At 42.7% G+C, this 17479-nt stretch overlaps 1 long non-coding RNA gene across 1 annotated transcript in view; it reads right to left on the bottom strand.

Moving 5' to 3' along the window:
- LOC134297884 (uncharacterized) overlaps window positions 1-17479 on the bottom strand; it is a 95375-nt gene that overhangs the window by 1350 nt on the left and 76546 nt on the right. The gene's annotated exons all lie outside the window — the stretch shown is intronic.

Here is a 17479-nt window from a genome sequence, read left to right as displayed (position 1 = left end):
GGAATTTCCTTCTTGAATTGTGGTGCCCAGAAGTGGATAGTGTATTCCACATGAATCATACTATTACTTTCCTCGATCTAGATACGATGCTCCTATTATTCCAACCTAGAATCCATTACTTGAGTGATACATGAATTTACAGTGGCAAACTCCATTTTGGATTTGTCCCAACTATTCATTTGGGCTAGATTATTGATTCCTCTTTCTGTTTTTTACCTGAAAGCTACAATTTGTCCAAAGTGTTGTTCGTTACTTTGGCTCTTATATAGAAGTGAGGGACAAATATACAAAGCAAGTGTATTAAAACTTATGTGGAGACGTTGCAACAGAGTTTAGTATTTGATTTTTGCTTCCTTGGTAAACATTACCCCTGTGTGATGAATGAACAAAAATGTTTTAATACTAATTACAAAAGTAGGGGGTGCAGAGAATAGTTTCTAAAGTGTTTCTAAAATATCGTAAGTGTCCATTTCATTACTATAACGAAGTTAACAAATTCTTTGTTACTTTTCATTAAGTAACCCACCTTTATTCTGCCAGGCAGTAAAAGCACAGTCAAACCACCCCAACAGATGCCCATCTAGCCTTTGAAATAATTATAACAACAACAACAACAACAACAACAGGAAACCTACTAGGTAAACTTTGGAGTTACCGCCTCTCAACTTTGCCTACCTCACAGGGTTGATTCAACTCCCAACAATCCCATTCTTATTTCAAAATTCCTTTAGAGCAGTGTTTCTCAACCTGGGGTCCCCATATGTTTTTGGCCTTCAACTCCCAGAAATCCTAGCAGCTGGTAATCTGGCTGGGATTTCTGGGAGTTGTAGGCCAAAAACATCTGGGGACCCCAGGTTGAGAACCACTGCTTTAGAGAATGAACACAGAGGAAGAGCAGGAGACAGCACAAGGCGGCACGCAGAATTCTGGGAAATGAAGTTTGGGAAGGCGAGGACTCCTGTGGAAGAGAATTCAAAAGGCTCTGCCCTAAAGTGCACTTCCCAGAATTCTGCTTGCTTTCCACATTAAAGTGCTTGGGTTTTCCCTCTGTAAGTTGGAGAAGTTCATTTTAAAATGGAGGGGATGCATTGCCTCCAGATCAGTCATGCCAGAGAATTCAAAAGACCCTGCCCAAAACTGCATTTCCCAGAAATTTGCTCACTTCCTGTGTTAAAGCCTCATGTCAGTGTGGTCTCTGCCTGTTTCTTCTTTCTTCCTTGGCCAGGCACCCCCCTTCCCTCCTCCATCCCTCTGGGAAATGAAGTTTGGGAAGGTGAGGACCCCTGGGGCAGAGAATTTAAAAGACCCTGCCCTAAATTGCATTTCCCAGAAACTGCTTGCTTCTCACATTAAAGCCTCAATGTGAGTGTGGTCTCTGCCTCTCTCTCTGGGCCAGCCATGTGCAGAGGGACTTCTACCTTGCCTGGCAATTTAGCCAGGCATTCCTCATTCCCTTACCGCCCACTTTGGGGGAAAAGCAGAGCTTCTTCCTCCACTCCAGCCTCACCATCCTCCTCAGGGCTCTTTTGGAGAACTAAACCCAGCCCTTCTGGGGGAGAAGCAGCACCCACAATGGGGACCTGGAGCAATTTATAAGAGTTACAAATTAATCTGAAAGTCATGAGTCTGTTTTGAATCTTAAGTTATTTGCATGGGCACTCCACCCGTTTCATAATATCAAGTCGTATGTACAATTCTAAATGAAAAATGAATTACAAATGAAGTTTTGCACATCCCTAGTAAACATAAAGCTACAAGGAACTATTTCGTGGTAATTTTATGAGCTTTAGATTTAAGCAGTAAAACTAATTTACGTAAAGGACCATTATGCTCTGTTATGCCATTTTAAATATTTATGCAGCTAAAGGTTTCCCTTTCTGCCTCACTAAACAGCATTTCCTATCTTTAGTGCCATCCAGCCATCTCTCCTGGCTGCCGGCCTATTTTATTACAATTATTTTGTATTTATGTTACCTGAGGTGTTGTCATAAAGCTTGTCCAGTTAAACAGTAAAAGCCTTCAAATTGTTTTATGTGAACAAGAGTGAATTTTATATGTGCAAAGTGGAATGTGTGGTTGGGATTGCCATCTTATTCTGCAGTTGTTTAAATAGCTTGGTTTGTCTAACCACAAACTTTGAGCAAAAATGTTTCTGGTGTTTGAAATGACTAGGGGTGTCAAATGGCATACATTTAGGTGAGGTTCTATTTAGCCTATATAGGACATATTGATGCACACACTTATTTTGGGGGTAAATTCAGCATATTAGAAAAGTATTCCCACAGGGGCTCCCCCAGCCACCACTGGAGGCCACTCAAACTGTGCCCCTTGTCATCCTCCTCTCCTCCTCTCTTCCAGAACTTCCTGTCACTGTAGATGATGTAAACACAAGCCATGGATAACAGGTAGATCCCATGTAGTGGTCAGAGACTGCTATTAAATATGAAGGCTGGGTAGGATGGCAGCACCCTGTGTCTTTAGGCTTCTCAAGCTCTGGAAACATGGGGTGGCAGTGGGACAGTTTGGGATCCAGCCTGACTGTCCCCACTAGCCCTAAATTAGAGGGAAGTGTCACGACCCAGGCGGCAGAGGCACCAATAACCATACACAGAGGCCAGAATCTAACTAATATCTTTATTGAAGGAATATATAAAGTTAATAAAAACAAGTATAGAAAATAGTCCAGAATTAGACCCTTCAGGAAAGGTCAGAATTAGTCCAAAAAAGCAATGTCCAATAAGAAATATTAAGGTCCAAAGTTGTAATCCAATAACCGAAACACTCACTTTGCCAAGCAAAGTGAGGGGAGATGACAAGGTCCTTAGTCCATAAAACTTGAGCGTGGCTAGGAAATAACTTGATACTTGAAACAAGGCTTGAACGTGGAACAAGGTAACTAAGAACAAGAACAAGAACAAGGTCCGTGGAATAACTTGGTAAAATCCGTGAAACAAGGCAAGGATTAGTCCTGGGAAACAAGGCAAGGTCCGTAGGTAAACAAAGGCTGGGAAGCAAGGCGAAGGCTGGATAGCAAGGCAAGGCTTGAGCTGAAGCGAGGCTTGAATCGGAGCGCGCTGTCCAGACACAACTCGCTCCGTAGGCTGACGAATTGACTCCGCGAAGTTGCTACGCGGGCAAAACACCTATATAGAGTCCAACTTTCTCACCAAAGCGGTTCTCTGGGAATCAGAAACGAAAGCTAAACTCTGAGACCAGATGTTAAACTCCTTAAAGATTCTCACGAGAACCAATGTTAATTGGCAACATTCTTAGCTGCTATCCTCGCACTCCTGCGCGAAGCTGAATCCAAACTTCTCTGTTGTTTACAAAACTCCCGGCGCAAGAACACGGGAGAAGTAGGCTCTGGGGTTGTTTGACATACTTCTGGGGCACAACTTTCTTGCAGGTGCAAGGTTTCCAGATCTGCCTGGGAAAGATCTGGCTGAGAGGAATCCAGTTCAGACTGGGAAGGTAAAAAACCCAAGTTTTCATCTTCATCAGGGATTACAATGTCCTGAGCAGGACTACAAGGCCCATGGTTCATCACACTATCCCCCTCCTCAGGGCCCCTCCCAAACTGGGGTCCTCTCCCCGAGGCGCGAGGTCGCGGTTTGGTGGGATAGGTCAGATGGAAGCGACGGGTTAGATCAGGAGCATGGACTGTGGAGGCGTCTTCCCAAGAGCGTTCCTCAGGCCCAAAACCCACCCAGTCAATGAGATATTGTAGGCGGCGGCGATGAAAGCGAGAATCCAAAATGTCCTCAACCTCGAACTCCTCCTCCCCATTCATCAAAACAGGAGGGGGGGCCGGTTGGTCTGTATCAGGACGCACACCATCCGCCGGAAGGAGCAGGGAACGGTGAAACACTGGGTGAATGCGCATTGAACGCGGAAGTTGGAGTTTGAAAGTCACGGGGTTTAATTGCGCCACCACTGGATAGGGGCCAATGAAGCGGGCATCTAACTTCCGGCATGGGCGGTGGGAGGGCAGAAAGCGAGTGGACAGGAAAACCCGATCTCCTACCTTGATTTCGGGGCCCGGCTGGCGGTGTTTGTCAGCGTGGCGTTTATAGTCCTCCTTGGCTTGGTCCAGTTGCTGGAGCAAAAGTTGTTGCACCGCTGTGAGTTCCTGCAGCCAATCCTCTGCTGCGGGAACTTCTGAAGTTTCAATGACAGGGGGAAAGAAACGTGGATGGAAACCGTAGTTTGCAAAGAACGGCGTTTCTTTTGTAGAAGCTTGAACTCCATTATTGTAGGCAAACTCAGACAGTGGTAACAGAGAAGCCCAATTGTCCTGTTGGTAGTTTACATAACAGCGAAGATACTGCTCCAAAGTGGCATTGGTGCGCTCCGTTTGCCCATCTGTTTGGGGATGATGAGCTGAAGATAAGCGAGAGTCTATGCCCAGTAGTTTTTGTAGTGCCTTCCAAAAACGAGAGGTGAATTGAGATCCACGGTCTGTGATTAAACTCTTGGGCAATCCATGTAGTCTGAAAACATGCTGAAGAAATAGATCCGCAGTTTCTTTGGCCGTGGGGAGGCCTTCGCAGGGAATGAAATGGGCTAACTTGGTGAATAGGTCCACCACCACTAAGATCGTGGTGAATCCACAGGAAGGTGGTAGGTCAGTGATGAAATCCGCGGAAATTATTTCCCATGGGCGAGATGGGGTAGGAAGGGGGTGCAAAAGCCCTGAGGGCTTCTCCCTTCGTATCTTGGAGCGCTGGCATACTGGGCAGGTGTTGACATATTTTTCCACATCCTTGCGGATCTTGGGCCACCAAAAATCTCTTAGGATCAAATGCATGGTTTTAAATAGTCCGAAGTGTCCTGCTGGTTTGCAGTCATGACACAGACGAAGCGCTTTTTCCCTGCCCGGTCCGGGTGGGATATAAACATGATTTCTATAGCAGAGCAGCCCATCTTTAAGCGAAAAGGGAAAATGCAGACCTTGGCGAAGTTGGTCCTGCGCCCAGGCATCTGCTTGCTGACTAGCCCTGATTTCTTGAGCACAGATGGGTCCTGGAGTAGGGGAAGTTGAACCAATGGGACTGGATTTGGTGTTCCCCACTGTGAGCGTGGCAAAGTTCTCAGGTTGTAGCAGTTGGGATTCAAAGGTCTCCTTGCGTCCTGCAGCGTATTCCGGTTTACGTGACAGGGCGTCTGCTTGCTTGGTTTGAGCTGGGGTCACATAATGAATCTGGAAGTTGAAACGTTCAAAGAATAAAGCCCAACGTTGCTGCCTCTGATTTAGTTTGCGGGCAGTTCTTAGATGTTCTAGATTACGATGATCAGTGTGGACTTCAATGGGGAATTTGGCCCCTTCTAGCCAATGTCTCCAAGTTTCAAAGGCTGCCTTTATGGCCAGTAGTTCTTTTTCCCAAATGGTGTAATTCCTCTCTGGTGTGGTTAGTTGACGAGAATAAAAGGCACAGGGGTGGAGGTGATCTCCCACCGGTTGTAAGAGTACAGCCCCAATTGCCACATCAGAGGCGTCCGCTTGCACCACAAAAGGGGTTCCAGGATTTGGGTGCTGTAGAATTGGCTGGGAGGTGAATAGTTTCTTCAGTTGCTGGAACCCTTTCTCTGCTTGATCAGTCCAGCGGAAAGGCTGCTTTCCACGGATGCAGCTAGTGATGGGGTCGGACCAGCGGGCAAAATCTGGAATGAACTTGCGGTAGTAGTTCGCGAACCCCAAGAAACGCTGCACCTCTTTCTTGTTAGTTGGCGCCCGCCATTCCAATACTGCTGAAACTTTGGCTGGATCCATGGAAAGCCCTAGAGGCGAGATGCGGTAGCCAAGGAAATCTACCTCTTGTAGATCAAAAGCGCATTTTTCTAGCTTGGCATAAAGTCCATGATCCCGCAGTCGTTGCAACACCATTTTGACGTGGTTCTCATGTTCTGATTGTGATCTGGAAAACACCAAAAAATCGTCCAGGTAGATTATCAAGAATCTGTCTAGATAGTCCTGAAAAATATCGTTGACAAAATGCTGGAACGTTGCGGGAGCTCCGCATAAACCGAAATTCATAACTCGGGACTCGAATAATCCGAATTTAGTCTGGAAGGCGGTCTTCCACTCGTCCCCTTCTCTGATGCGAACTAGATTATAAGCCCCCCGAAGATCCAGCTTGGTGTAGACCTTGGCTCCTCGAAGTCGGTCCAGTAGATCCGAGATTAAGGGCAGGGGATAGCTGTTCCGCTTGGTGATATTGTTCAATGCTCTGTAGTCCACCACCAAGCGTAATTCCCCTGACTTCTTCTTCACAAACATCACTGGGGAGGCGGCTGGGGATTGAGAGGGTCTGATGAACCCCTTGCGAAGGTTTGTCTCTAAGAATTCCCTGAGAGCTTCTTGCTCTGGTTCAGTCAGGGAGTAGAGATGCCCTCGCGGGATCGGGGCCCCCTCCACCAAGTCAATGGCACAGTCATAAGGTCTATGTGGGGGTAATTTTTCGGCTTCTTTCTCATTGAATACATCCCAATACTCGGAGTACTTCTTTGGCAAGGTGATGATGGGCTCGGAGTCTGTGGCATGGCATACCTTGGCTACGAGGCAATGGTTTTGGCAGTACGGTGAAGCAAACTGCAGTTCTCTGTTGGACCAGGAGATGTTAGGGTCGTGGAGTGTCAGCCATGGAATTCCCAAAATCACAGGGAAATGGGGAACCTCGGTAACAAAGAAGGAAATCTCTTCCATATGTTCCCTTATCCACATCCTGGTGGGTTCCGACCACTGGCTTACGGGGCCCGTCTTGAGGGGACGGCCGTCTATGGCTTGCACCACACGGGCATTCTTGAAATCATGATATTGTAATCCCAGAGAGTCGGCATACTCTCTATCGATGAAATTGTTGGTAGCTCCAGAGTCTATCATGGCGTGGATCATGACGGGTCCCCTTTTTGCTGACCATAATGTGACCACGAGAAGGAACAGGACCCCGGTTGGCGGCTCTTGGATGGATTTTTTGACCGGGTTGGCGAGCCTCTCTACACCCGGTCGTTGGCTTCCCCCGCCGGCTGTGTGCCAGTCGGCTCAGACGCCTTCGACTCCGTGGAGGACGCCGCCGCAAGACGGGCGGCAGGCTTCCCTTTGGCTGGGCACTCTCTGGCGAAGTGGCCCCCGTTCCCGCAGTACCAGCAGAGGTTCAAGCGTTGACGACGGGCCTTCTCGGCGGCATCTAGTCTGGGACGCACATTGCCCAACTGCATCGGCACCTCCTCGCCTCCTCTGGGGTATGGGGTTGGCGGCGGGGGTCTCCACACCGGACGTGGCTGAACACTGGCGGGAGCGGGGGGTTTTGCCCCGGCTCTACCGCCCTGGCCTCGAACCCATTGTTTCCTGTTGGCAATCATGACTTCAGCCCGTAAACATTGATCAATGAGTGCCTCGAGGGTCTGGGGAGGATCCACCTTGGAGATTTCTTCCAGCATTTCAATGTTGAGACCCTCCCGAAATTGTCCTCTGAGGGCTACATCGTTCCAGCCGGTGTTGTGGGCCAGCACGCGGAACTCGGCTATGTACTGAGACATGGGTCTGTCTCCTTGAAGGAGGCGCCGGAGTTTGTGACCGGCTGCCTCCAAATTGTCCTCGATTCCCCAGGTCTCCTTAAGGTGATCCAAGAAGCGTTGTGCTGAACTTAGGTGGGGGGAGGCTTGATCAAACAGGGCCGTCGCCCAGCTAGCCGCTGGTCCGTCTAGAAGACTGTAGACCCACGCCACCTTGATGTCTTCTTGGGGAAACTCGGCATCACGGGCCTCTAGATAAGCTTGACATTGGCGGCGGAAAACATGAACCTTAGCAGCTTCTCCAGAAAACTTGGTAGGCAACGCCATGGCCGGGAGGCGAACTCCGCGCTCCCTCAACCCTTTTATTTCTCCATCCTGCGCGTTGAGTCTGTCACGGATGCGGTCCACTTCGTCCTTGCTGATGGTGTAGCTGAGCGGCTGTCCAGCCGGCGCGGCTCCGGTAGACATCCTGGCCTCGGTTAGTTGGTGCTTATGGGTGGCGGAGTCAAACTGTCACGACCCAGGCGGCAGAGGCACCAATAACCATACACAGAGGCCAGAATCTAACTAATATCTTTATTGAAGGAATATATAAAGTTAATAAAAACAAGTATAGAAAATAGTCCAGAATTAGACCCTTCAGGAAAGGTCAGAATTAGTCCAAAAAAGCAATGTCCAATAAGAAATATTAAGGTCCAAAGTTGTAATCCAATAACCGAAACACTCACTTTGCCAAGCAAAGTGAGGGGAGATGACAAGGTCCTTAGTCCATAAAACTTGAGCGTGGCTAGGAAATAACTTGATACTTGAAACAAGGCTTGAACGTGGAACAAGGTAACTAAGAACAAGAACAAGAACAAGGTCCGTGGAATAACTTGGTAAAATCCGTGAAACAAGGCAAGGATTAGTCCTGGGAAACAAGGCAAGGTCCGTAGGTAAACAAAGGCTGGGAAGCAAGGCGAAGGCTGGATAGCAAGGCAAGGCTTGAGCTGAAGCGAGGCTTGAATCGGAGCGCGCTGTCCAGACACAACTCGCTCCGTAGGCTGACGAATTGACTCCGCGAAGTTGCTACGCGGGCAAAACACCTATATAGAGTCCAACTTTCTCACCAAAGCGGTTCTCTGGGAATCAGAAACGAAAGCTAAACTCTGAGACCAGATGTTAAACTCCTTAAAGATTCTCACGAGAACCAATGTTAATTGGCAACATTCTTAGCTGCTATCCTCGCACTCCTGCGCGAAGCTGAATCCAAACTTCTCTGTTGTTTACAAAACTCCCGGCGCAAGAACACGGGAGAAGTAGGCTCTGGGGTTGTTTGACATACTTCTGGGGCACAACTTTCTTGCAGGTGCAAGGTTTCCAGATCTGCCTGGGAAAGATCTGGCTGAGAGGAATCCAGTTCAGACTGGGAAGGTAAAAAACCCAAGTTTTCATCTTCATCAGGGATTACAATGTCCTGAGCAGGACTACAAGGCCCATGGTTCATCACAGGAAGCCTGAATTCAGAGGTAGAAGTTGGACTTTCCCCCAATTAAGTGGTCAGTGTAGATGGAGCCATAAATATCATGATGCACCAGGAGGTGTTGGGGGAGGAGGAGCAATCCCCCCCCCACTTCCTGGTACATCATTGATATGTTCTAGGAAAGCTTTGTGGGGGTGAGGTGTTGGCAAAGGGGTGGGCACCATCTTGCATCTTTGGGCTCCACAAGCCCAAAAGGTGTGAGATGGGTGGGTGGACGGATGCTACCCATGTGTCTGTCCGCACAGGGCCCATAGTCCATCAGAACCTAGCCTTTCAGAAAGGCCTGAATCTAATGGGCTATCTTAATTCAGAACAAAGCAGGGTTTTCTTACTTTGTCTTGAATTAATTCACTTTTACTGGAGGCGTTGTTTGGACATCTCTGGTAAAAGCACGAGAGCTCTCACATTTTGGGCTCTGTCTGGATGGGCCCACAACTTCTTCCAACTTGACCCCTCCCGTCTATCCTAATAACTTCCATTTTTAAATGTAAGAGTAAATTCTGGAGAATATTCACCATCTTGCTGACATGAAAGCCACACCACTAATGTTCAGGTTACCAAAAAAGGACTCTGCCTTTTGTGTTTTTATTGTTTGGTAGAGAAGTAAAAAAAAAAAGAAACAAAGAAAGAAAAAAAGGAGTTGCCACTGCTAGAGTAAATATTTGCTCTCACACACAAATCCTTCCCAGAAACAGCTAGTTAGTTTTGGCTGATTCGATAACTATTCAGCAATATTATATAATCTTTTTACTGCCTTCAATACATTTCAGCAGACCACTTTCCCTTGGCTCTAGTTTGTTTCTCTTTATTGGAACATTTGAAATGAAGTGGTGAGATTTGAAGACCTTGTCATATGCAGTTTTTGTTCCCTGGCTGATGTATAAAATACATATTAGAAAATCCTGTGGCTATATTCATGACTACAATTTTGTATGAGCCTATTTGTTCTGTTGAAGAACACCTGCGAAGCTGCAGTCTCAATCTAATCCTTCCACAAGATTCAGCTCAACGACTTTCTCATTGGTTACTTACTACAACCTCAAAGTATAATACTTTGTTAGTCTTCCTAGGGTTTAATTAATATGAGGATGGGAGGATTGCTCCAAATATAGTGCCAACTGTAAATAGATTAAAAAGATCATCTCTTGATAGTATTACAGGACTTGCATTATTAGCTAAAACATTTCCTTCTCACACACTATTTTTGTATAAGAAAAGTGCTGGCATTACTTCAGCCATTTTTCCCATGTTTTCTACGAACATTTATACTTGTGTATCTAGCTATAAGCATATATTATGAATGGAATAGGTAAATCTCCAAATTTTGGATTTCAGCTTCCACAGTTCACTTACCATCCAGGCAGGAACTGATGAAAACTGAAGTCCAAAATGTCTGGTGATCTATCTTCAGTCTGGCCCTTGTTTATACAGTAGAGTCTTGCTTATCCAACCTTCGCTTATCCAATGTTCTGGATTATCCAACGAAATCTGCCTCCCACCTGAATCCACAGCTGTTTCTCTAGTCAGAAAGGACTGAACTTTTTACGGATTTAACTTCCAACAATGTTGTTACTGTAAGTTCATTTTATGCAATTCTATTTTTTATAGTCAATTTTTAGTAGTCAATGTTTTTGTAGTCAATGTTTTCAATCCAATGCGATGTTTTGGTGCTAAATTCGTAAATACAGTAATTACTATATAATGTTACCGTGTATTGAACTGCTCTTTCTGTCAATTTGTTGTAAATTTTTGTTTATCCAACGTTCCACTGGCAAGTTTATGTTGGATAAACGAGACTCTACTGTAGATATATTTGCCATGATGCTTTCTTTATAATTACCATCAATAGTTCCACTTTATTGAAAAAAATAGTTAAAAACTAACTAATTAGTTTAAAAAATTGCCTCCTTCCTCGCAAAATGGGTTGACTTATCCATGGCTCAATGTAAGTATGGTACCTTAATTCTTAGTCTGTCTTGGGAAAACCTAAAGGAAGCACTACCCTGCTCCCTTCAACTACAGCACCACTTCTGGCCCTTTGGAATGTCCATGTAACAAAAGGGAAGCTGCCAGGGATGACAGACCCCCTGAGGTGATGCTGCAGCTTTCTTCTCTCTGCAGCATGACCCTTGTTATTCCCATGGGTCATATCAAAAGCCATAATCTTGGGCCAAAACCTGTCCTTGACTTATACATGGGGTTGACTTATACATATTTAGGGAAAAATGACAAAAACCCATAGCAGAAAATTCACATAAATACAAGCATAGAATCACACACACACATTTATGGACAAAAATGTATCCACATGGTGTATCCAGTAAAATTGTACAAATGTTCATGCAGAAGGCTTAAAAAATAAAAATCACATATTGATGTGAAAAAGATATTTATGAACATAAATGAAACTTATACTAATCAGAAGAGAGTAAGTCCTTTATCATTACTGATTAATCCTCCCTAGTTCAACAGTAGTAAAAATAGTATGATGTGCTAGACTGACAACCTCATCACATTAGTGTTTTTGTGGCTTCCTTTTCCTTTTCTGAAGGTGGTCTGCTGAGCAACATTAAACAATGCTGACTTAGCCATGCCCCATTCCTCCTGAAGTAGAGGGGAAGTATTGCGAGATGCTTCCTCTGCTGTGACCGAAAGGAAAATGTGTTTTGGGTAGCTCCGATGGAGCTACCTGAATTTTTTCCCCTTTCCTCAATTTGATGGGGACAAGGACAGAGCATCAACACGTTTTGTCCCATCCCCACTATGTGATGTGATGGGGGAAGAAGGGAGGGCGTGCAGGATACCACAAGGTGTCTTATGTGCCTGCCATTTTGCCAACGACTGCCGTTGAAACAGCATGGCTCCGGGGGCCACATGAAGAGGTTGTAGGACTCTGAGGGACTAAGGTTGGAATCCCCCTTCAGCAAAAAAACAACAAAAACAAAACAAAACTAGTTAGTGATTTTGAGCAAGTCACACTTTCTAATTTTCAGAGAAAAGGAATGACAAATTTCTTCTGCAAATCTTATCAAGAAAACCCTTAGAGGTGTCGTAGTTCTGAAAAAAAATGAAGGCAACAGCATATTCACAGTAAGCCCCCCAAACCACAATGGAGTATAGTGTGTAAATAATCTCTGGTTCTTTTCTGCCATTTCATGTTTCTCTCCCTCACCCCATACCCCAATTTCTTTCCCAATATGCCCCCCAAATTATACATGATTTAGGCTGAACTGCACTTAGAGGGTGAGGCTGTCACATCTTGTTGAACCAAATGCAGACAGATTTGGTCAGTCTCTAAAGGTCATAAAATAATTGCTACTCTTGTTATAGCTCTTTTACATTGCCAAAACTGTGCCAAGTGGATTTAATACAAAAACTCTAGAGACTTTCTCTCCATATATTTCAAATTTTCTTCCTAGACTAAGTGGGTTAAAAACACCATGGTGAACTGAAACATAGGAAACAATGTTCTTTTGATCTCTGTGTGTCGCTGTTACTAATTGGCTGCTTCTATTTTTTTAGGAAAAAGAAGGGCCAATTATTATTTTTTATGGCTATCACTCATCACAATCTATGCAAGTTAATAAGATTCCCACTTACAGAGTAAACCGCCCATTCCCTGGCTATTCATTTAACACGTCTGATCATTGATTGTGTATCCAGTTTTATTTGAAGCTTGGTTATCCCATGCAGTGGAGAAAAACTCTTTGAGAGTTTTATTTTTCATTTGAAACAATTGTTTGAGGTTAATATTGAATGAGATCATATCTAGGCTGTATTTAATAGGAGAACCTTCAATGTTTAGGAAATAGAAGGTTATTCATATGGATTGGCAAAGTGTATGCTTCTTAACACAAAATCAAAACCTAATAGAGATCTTGCGTTTTTTACAATAGGCCGGAGGCAGGCTGAATGCAACAAAATTAAATTGGTGGACAGTAGATTTTGCCATTTCGATCAAACTTTGGAAAAGTGGGAGGGGATTAACCATGAATTTATAAATGCCTTAAACATAATGGTTACTGGCATGATAAGAGACTTTTAGCTTAGGATTCCTGTAGGTGATGATTTCCTAAAGCAGTTGTACACAATGAACACATTTTTGGGTCTCCATCCTAGAGTATACACACACACACACACACACACACACACACACGGACACACACAAGAGAGTCAAAACTGGCATCATTCTTCCTCCTTCTCTCTTGAAAAGAGGACTAGAAATTGGAATAATCAAATGCATATCTCTTAGACCTAGTCCAGACCCTCTTCACAAGGTCAACAATGTCAAGACAAGCTGGAGTGCAAAAAGAAACAACACCCCTTGCAAAGTGCTACATTGGAAATGTCATACTGAAGTCAAGCACCTCTAATCTTGCAGCAACAGGGAGAGTACTTGTTTCAGAAAGCTATCCGTCATGTGCTGACAGATTAGTTCAATTTCTGACATGCTCTGGCCTTAAGAGGTACATTTTGTGATCTTCTACCTTCAGCTTTCTGACTACCTGTTCTCACTGAGTGACTTTGGAGTAGGTGAGGCCTACTGTGGCCTCCCCATAGTTTTGGTGAACATTCTTGACTACACAGGTATGATTTAGACTGGCTGAGTCTTCTGTGACTGTCTCACACTACCAGACTCTGACTTCTCTCATATGTGCTTCACCTAGACACATAACAGGCTGCCATCAAAACCAGGTGAGCCTGCTAGTGAAAGATATGGTCCTCCAAGATGATTGGCCATATCAAAGTCAAGCCCTAGACTAGGATTTGAATGCAGACTGGCCAAATTCTCAAGAAAGCCACTGCTCAGCTTCAACTGCAGTCCCATTAAGGAGGAATAATATCTCACTACCTACCTCACAAGAATGTAATGAAGATTAATGAGATGGTTGTTAAATCCTTTGCAGATGTAAAGTGATAACTATTATTAGAGATGCATGTTTCCAATTCACTTTGCAATCCATAGCAAAGCCAACTTACTTGGAGACAAGGCCTGAGTTTATGAAGAGTAAATTGTCTGTAATTGGCTTTCGAAATGTGAGTATAACAGCTGGCAATTATTCTCTTTAATGGCTATTAAGAGGTGTTAATTAGTTGCTCTAGACCACTGATAGTAAAGAATTTATTCAAGTTATCCAAATACCTATATAACACTAATGAACTCAGCACTAAAGTTGTGTTACAAATAATATAAATACATGCATGTTCCATTGAGTGCATCAGTCACTAGTGTTATTAATCTAATAAATTTGTTTTCTCTTTCTTTCTCTCTCTTACACACACACACACACACGTATTTTGTCTATCGTCCATCTTCTGATATGTGTGTGTGTGTGTGTGTGTGTGTGTGTGTGTGTGTGTGTATATATATATATATATATATATATATATATATATATATATATATATCTCAAAATGGGTGAGAACATTGTAGTGTTCATCTAAAGGTTATATATTTATAAAAGTGCATTGAACATCTATTTGTTACCGAATATCTGCTGGAAGGCCGGCTGTGTTGCCTCTAGTTTCATTTGTGTTCATAAATACTTTGCCTCCTTTTTTCACATCAATATGTGATTTTTATTTTTCAAACACACACACACACACACATATATAATCTTGTCTTCCCAGAAAGAATGAAGAAAATATAGTAAAAATTCAAAACTCTGGAGTAATTCTGCCTTTTATCTTTCATAACATTTTTGATCAGTTTTGAAATAAATGGGGAAAAGTATGTTATTCTTTTTTGTGGATTAGTTCAACATGGAGTTTAATAAAGAAATTGCATTTCTCCTCTGGAACCATGGGCATATTTTAATATCAATTTAACTTGTGGTTTATTAAATTGTTTAATATGCTTTTTGTCTGTTTAAAATATCTTTTACTGTTTTGAATTTTAAAATTGTTTAGAATTATTTTAATTGTACAGCATCCTGTCATTCTATGATATTATTTTGCTCCATGTATCTACATCAAGCAAGCTACAGTATTCATTGGCTTAATGTAACATGATAAATGCCATCTTACATCACTTCAAGGACCTCATCACATTAGAGTTTGGATCCACTGTAAATCCACTTTAGGGAGGAGCATTTAAACATCTCAGCCAGACAAGTCTGATGCTTCACCAAACTACAAACCCCAGAATTTTGCAGGAGGCAGAAACCGGATTTAAAGTGCATCCATGCTCTGCTGCGATGAGGCAGTATAGATATACTGCCAGAAAATACTAACAGTTCAAAGGAATATCAGATGTTATACCAAATAAATGAGAGTTTACAGGAAGGAAGGAATGAAATTGTCATCAAAGTGATTAGCCATTCAGGGTGAATGGGAATCTTAAATCCCATCTCTCCACCCCACACTTCTCCAAAGCAACTTGGATGATGAAATTCTCAGTTTCCTATTGGGGTTAAACAATTACACAGGTCCACCTTCTCAACTAGGCTAAGAAAATCCTATATATGCAACACTGGTGGTCTATGAAGTTCATCTTTGGAGTATGGAAAAGCTATGGAGAAGTCACATTATTCATTGGCATTCCACTAAACATGTTCAGGTTGTCAAAACTGCATCATGATATGTAAAGAAACAGACCAAATTGAAGAAACATTTTCCTATCAAACATCTACAAACTGCTAGTTATGAAATAGCATCTAGATTGCTCTATTTTTAGATCTTCAGCTGATTTCCATTTGATTATTATAATCCTTTGAGCTGGGCGGGCTGATTTGCAAAACCTTGATACAGCAGGAAGTTGATGTGATAACATAACCTTGTGTTGCCATCACAAAAATAATACATGCAAAAATAATAAGGGATTTGGGTATATGCTTGTTAATGACATTTGAGCCAATGGTGTCTTCCATCTATTTTACTCTCTCTGAAATACCATGTAATGGGAAGTGAATAAGCCATTATTACTAACCATTTAGCAGTCACAGGAAGAAGCTTACTTTTTTATAACAAAGATAAAAATCATACTGCATTTATCACAAAACATTTTGTTGTTTTACTGTGGTAAATAAATATCTATAATGGCATCAGAACTGGTTATCTGATCTCCATTCTTCTAGCATGGCTTTTGTTAAGAAAGCAGCTCTGTAAAAAAAAATATTTAAGAGTTTTTTAAATAGATAATTTTAATGCTTCTCACATATTCTGGATTTATTGTCAAATTACCTATTCTATGTATAAGAATGCTAGAAGTGATTTACTAAAGTTTTGAGTGTATCTGGATATAATACACAAACTGATAAATTGAAGTGGAAAAGAAAACAGGAATGAAGTACACACTTTAGTAAACTATTACTAAATATTTTTGCATTGTACAATGGGTAGTAACATGGCCAGCTTTAAAAAAAAATAACATGCATACAATCTCATCAAATTTATGTGTTTAAGCACATTGGAAGATAATCAAGGATTAATCAAGTACAATTCCTATTTAATTTTCTCTAAGTAAAAATAGCAGTACAATGAATTAAGACCTATGTACTACAATAACAAGATGTGTCCATCCACATAGGTTTTGTAAAAACTGATAATATTTTACCAATAAATTCTCAAATCTTACCTTCCAATTCTGCCAATAGTACTTTTCAACTACGCCTCCACCATATTAGCTACAGAAGTCTTACTGCTCCTCACACCATCCATGCCACTCATTTTAATGTATAGAACTATAAAGGAGTATGTCAAAATGGCTGTCCTACATAAAACATATCTTCTTAAAAACAGACTGCTTCTACATAGTCAATTAATTCAGGTCAGGATGTGAAATTTAAATAATCCTACACAGGCATCCCAAGAACCATCTGAAAACTGGGACAGTGGCTACGAAGATCCACTGAGTGCAAATCAAGATGATCCCTGGATTTTTTTCCCTACCTCCTTTGGCAAGAACTCCTTGGTGCTTGACTGCAGCAAGGCAAAGTAAGAGACAACAATTGAGTATTCTCATGAGAATGTTGTGGTTTCCTTTACAGAAGGAAAATGTTTGTTTACCTTCACGTTGACCTGTGTATCTGGGTTTTTTCTCTGACAGCATTAGCCCTGTCTATATTATTATTATTTTATTATGACACAGCAAACAAGATAGATATGCTGGATTTCGTTGGAGAATCAAACCCAAACGAAGTCTATACTGGCTCGGTCGTCGCCCAGGATAAAAAGGACCTGCTGATGCTGCTGATTCTGGACATCCATCGACAAGTGGGCTACGGAATCATCAAAACCCAAATGAACAGTCACAGAAGCGGCAGAAATATACAATGCCAGAAAACCTCACAATTATTATTATTATTATTATTATTATTATTATTATTATTATGGTTATTATTATGGTTATTCAAATCCCAATTTTTCTCTCCACAAAGAAGACTCAAAGCGGCTACATAATTGCTCCATATTTGGCATTCGGCTTCCTGCTGTGCAGTGATTATA

Source organism: Anolis carolinensis, chromosome 3 (assembly GCF_035594765.1).
Source record: "Anolis carolinensis isolate JA03-04 chromosome 3, rAnoCar3.1.pri, whole genome shotgun sequence".
In the NCBI taxonomy this organism is placed as follows: domain Eukaryota; kingdom Metazoa; phylum Chordata; class Lepidosauria; order Squamata; family Dactyloidae; genus Anolis; species Anolis carolinensis.
The sequence above is the reverse complement of the archived record's forward strand: the minus strand, read 5'-3'. Positions and strand labels throughout refer to the sequence as shown.